The 4,474-nt window shown below is 43.0% G+C and overlaps 1 non-coding gene across 1 annotated transcript; it reads right to left on the reverse strand.

The window, feature by feature from the left end:
- Window positions 1–3,327: 3,327 nt before the first annotated feature.
- On the reverse strand, window positions 3,328–3,401 carry trnat-agu (transfer RNA threonine (anticodon AGU)). The gene has a single exon. It is a non-coding gene; the product is annotated as a tRNA-Thr (tRNA).
- Window positions 3,402–4,474: the final 1,073 nt, after the last annotated feature.

A 4,474-nucleotide genomic window follows, 5' to 3' on the forward strand; every position in this document is an offset into this window, starting at 1 on the left:
CGCACCTGGAGTATTCTGTACAATTTTGGTTTCCTTATCTAAGGAAGGATAGACTTGTCACAGAGGGAGTGCAACAGAGATTCACCGGTCTCATCCCCTGGGATGGTGGGATTGTCTTATGATGAGAGACTGCAGAAACTGGGCCTAAATTCTCTAGAGTTTTGAAGAATGAGAGGTGATCTCATTGAAACAGACAAAGTTCTTACAGGGTGTGCAGGGTAGATATGGATAGGATGTTTCCTCTGTCTAGTGAGTCTAGAACAAGGGGACACGGTCTCAGAATAAGGGCAGGCCATTTGAGACTGAGATGAGCAGGAATTTCTTTACTCAGAGGGTGAGAAATCTGTGGAATTCTTTATCCCCGAGGGCTGTGGAAGATCAATCATTGAACATATTCAAGACGGAAATCGATAGATTGCTAAATACTAACAAGATCAAGGGATATGGAGATAGCAGGGAAAAATGGCGAAGAGGTAGATGATCAGTCACGATCTGTTTGAATGTTGGAGCAGGCTCGATGGGCTGAATAGCCTAATGCCCCTATTTCTTATGATCCTTTGAATCCCAATAATGTACATCAGACGTTAGACCATGTTATGCATTACATACCAGTTCAAAAATGCCACAGAGATTAAGACTGAAAGATACATTATCAATTCCATTACTACAAAATGAAGGACTTGGAGCTTGCAGACCAGCCCATGTATCAGATTGAAAGTTATATTTTCATTCACAATCGTTTTCACAGAGCTAAATATTAAATATCAATCCACAACTTGTACAGGACTACCAAATAAAACCTACAACTGTAAAATACAGTTAATCCATATTTTAAATTAAACACAAGGCAAACAAATATTGATACATTAAGAGAGCGGGAAACAGTGAGAGCAGAGTGGAGCATAAAGAGCCCAGGAGAGGGAGCAAGAGTTCACTCGGAGAGCAGGGAACAGCGAGAGCAGGCGTCAAAAAAGGCAAAGGAATACACAATTAATGGGAGAACACTGAATGGTGTAGAGGAAGTGAGGGACGTTGGAGTGAATGACCACAGATCCCTGAAGTAGCAGTACAGGTCAATAAGGTGGTTCAGCAGGTCCTTTCCTTTATTAACTGAGGTATAGAATATAAGGGTGATCTGGGTGTCCATGTCAATATGTCACTGACAGCTAACATGCAGGTGCAGCAAGCAATTAGGAAGGCTAATAGTATGTTAGCCTTTATCGCAAGAGGATTTGAGTACAGGAGTAGTGAATTCTTGCTTCAATTGTATAGAACCTTGGTTAGACTGCACTTGGAGTACTGTGTGCAGCTTTGGTCCCCTTACCTCAGGAAGGATATTATTGCCATGGAGGGAGTTCAACGAAGGTTCATCAGACTTGTTCCTGGGATGGTGGGACTGTCCTATGAAGAGAGATTGGGGAAACTGGGGCTCTATTTTCTAGAGTTTTGAAGAATGAGAGGTGATCTCATTGGAACCCACAAAATATTTAAAGGACAGTCAGGGTAGATGCAGCTAAGATGTTTGCCCTGGTTGGGGAGTCGAGAACCAGGGGACGCAATTTCAAAATGAGGGGCAAGCCACTTAGGACAGAGATGAGGAGAAATGTTGTTACTCAGATGGTTGTGAATCTTTGGAATTCTGTAACCCAGAGGGCTGTGGAAGCTCAGTCATTGAGTATGTTTAAAGCAGAGATTGACAGATTTCTAAATACAAATGACATAAGGGAATATGAGGAAAGTGTGGGGAAAAGGGCATTGAAGTGGATGATCAGCCATGATCATATTGAATGGTGGGGCAGGCTCGATGAGCTGAATGGCCGACTCCTGCTCCTTGGTTCTATGTTCCTAACTCCACATTGTCGATGAGACACAGCCTCAGGCCGACTTGTCGGGTGTTGCAAACAGATAACACTGCTTCTGATCTTCACCAGAACAGAGTGAGATGTGAAATTGATCATTAAACAGACTGTGAGAGAATACAACAGAATAAAACACATGGAGAGACACTGTGGAATAACAAATAGATTTGATTGGAATGTTGAATTTTGATTGGAATGGATAAAACAGCAGAAACAGCAGATTAAATTGGGACAGAAAAGAGAAACTGATGGAAAGAAGGAAGAAAAGAAAGGATGGATCTGTTCACTTTTTTCAGTTTTTTCACTGGTCCATCAAAGCTGAATTAAAAAAAAGATGCAAAAAACAGAGAATTTCACCAAAAATTGAGATTAAATGCTGCCGAAACCTTGAATTGAAGGATGCCCCAACAGATCACCTGTTTAACTGTCTCCTCACTGGGGGATTTCAATCAATGAGCAATATTATTCTCTACTTTTCTTTTGTTGAATGAAACCACTACTGTCACTTGGAGTTAATATCCCTGTGTTCCAACTCCTGAATAATAAAATTGTGAGTTTCGTGATATTTTCTGGACACATTTCCTGCTGAAAGAACGAAGAACTCTTTTCTAATTTACACAATACTATATACACACTCATCAAGCCTCCGAAACTAGCATCCTTGGTGCTGCTCTCTCCTCCCAAACCTCATCTCATGTGACTGTTACATCATCACTCTGATTGTGGGAGGGGTTAATCCCACTGTCTTCAGCATTAACCCTTTACATCCTCATACTGCACTGTCTGTCCAAAAAAATCGGTGGAGGGAACTTGAATTATCAAAACAGCAACAGCTGCCAGTTGAAAATCAACTCAACCCATCAGAGAGAGACTGTCAGAGAACTTCCTGCATCCAGTCCTGACCCTGTCACATTAAGCAGCTGCTCAGCCAGACCCCACTCTCATCAACACTGAACATTTTTACTGAGACCCTTCAAATACTGTTTATAAAAGGCCGCAAAGATCAAAGTTCACACAGTTGTATTAAATGCAACAAAGTTTAATATCTTCTCACCGTTTCTCGGTAACCACATGAGACATAGGTTTTCTTATTTGGTTCCTTTGATTTTTCTTGTTCCTGACTGACAAATATTCCAAACCTCAGATAAACCCTCCCACTTGCGTCATGTCCCAGTCTCGGTTAAAAGCAACACATAATGACACAAACACTCTCCTTCAGTGAGATTAATATCAAGCTGTTTTCCAGGTTGAATGGAACTGTGAACAAATTTATGTCAAAGAAGTTACCTTTGATGTATCAGCACTAGAATTCTGTGCAAGGAGGAACAGCCATTCCAAAATCATATCCTTCACAAAGGCTGTTTTTTTATGTGATTGAAATTCATCATGTATTTTGAATTAAAGTTCACAAGACACCGACGTTAGTGTTGATAATGAAACTTTTCAAGCATGTTGCTACTGTGAAATAAGGCTCTGCTGGGAGTTGAACCCAGGATCTCCTGTTTACTAGACAGGTGATTTAACCAACTAAGCTACAGAGCCAGATCACAAATGTGTGTGTAATTGAAATCAGAGGAAGGTCTTGTAGAGAGTGGGCAGGCTTTGGCGAGTCAAGAGCTGAGTTCGTCACGGCAGAGTTCCCAGCCTCTGACTCGCTCTTGTAGTTGTCGCTGTAGTTGTAATTGCAATAGGCAACCGTCCGTATCGGAAGACGATGGGCTACGCCCGGGGTGTACGTCACTTCTGTATTAAACATAGTTTGTTGTGGCTGTAGAGGATGACTCGTGAGTGACAATCCCTTCCGCAGCTGGTACAGATGAATATCATTGGCCCGAGGTCGACTGATAATTTTTCCTTCCTCTGAGCTCTCTTTCCCACCATCTGGTCATTTCTTTTGTCCTCTGCTTTTCCCATGGTCTTCCTGAATGCCTTTCTCCAGGAATTCCAGTCAGCAGGAAGGACTTCCCATGCATCGACTCCAATCCCAGTCAGCTTGAGATCTCGCTTTGCAGATGTCCTTGTATCACAGACGTGGGTGACCTGTTGGTCTCATGCTGATAGCAAGCTGACCAAAGAGCATGTCTTTGGCAAAGCGACCGTCATCCATTCAGCACACATGACCCAGTCAACAGAGTCACCGCTGACTCAAGAGGGCAAACATGCTGCAGATCCCTGCACGCTGGTGTACTTCCTCATTCGGCACTCTGTCCTGCCAGGAGATGCCCAATATCCATCTGAGACAGCGGAGGTGGAAGCTGTTCGACTGCTTTTCTTGGCTTGTATAAGTTGTTGATGCTTCTCTACTATAAAGGAGGGTGCTGAGAACACAAGCCTGTTACACGCAGAGCTTCACATTTTCGATCAGTTTGCTGTCGGTTCACACTCGTCTTCTCAACTTTGACATGACAGCTGCAACATTGACAATCCTGGTGCTGATTTCAGTATCAAGGGACAGATTGCTGGTGATTGTTGATCCAAGGTATGTGAAGCTGTTGACAACCTCCAAAGTGAGGTTGTCGATGTTGATGGAAAGTGGAGTCTCTACGGCCTGGCCCATAACTTTGATCTTCCTGATGCTGATCGCCAGTCCAAATTCCTTGCAGGCCAGGGAGAAC

The sequence above is a fragment of the Heterodontus francisci genome, unplaced genomic scaffold (assembly GCF_036365525.1).
Source record: "Heterodontus francisci isolate sHetFra1 unplaced genomic scaffold, sHetFra1.hap1 HAP1_SCAFFOLD_172, whole genome shotgun sequence".
NCBI lineage: Eukaryota > Metazoa > Chordata > Chondrichthyes > Heterodontiformes > Heterodontidae > Heterodontus > Heterodontus francisci.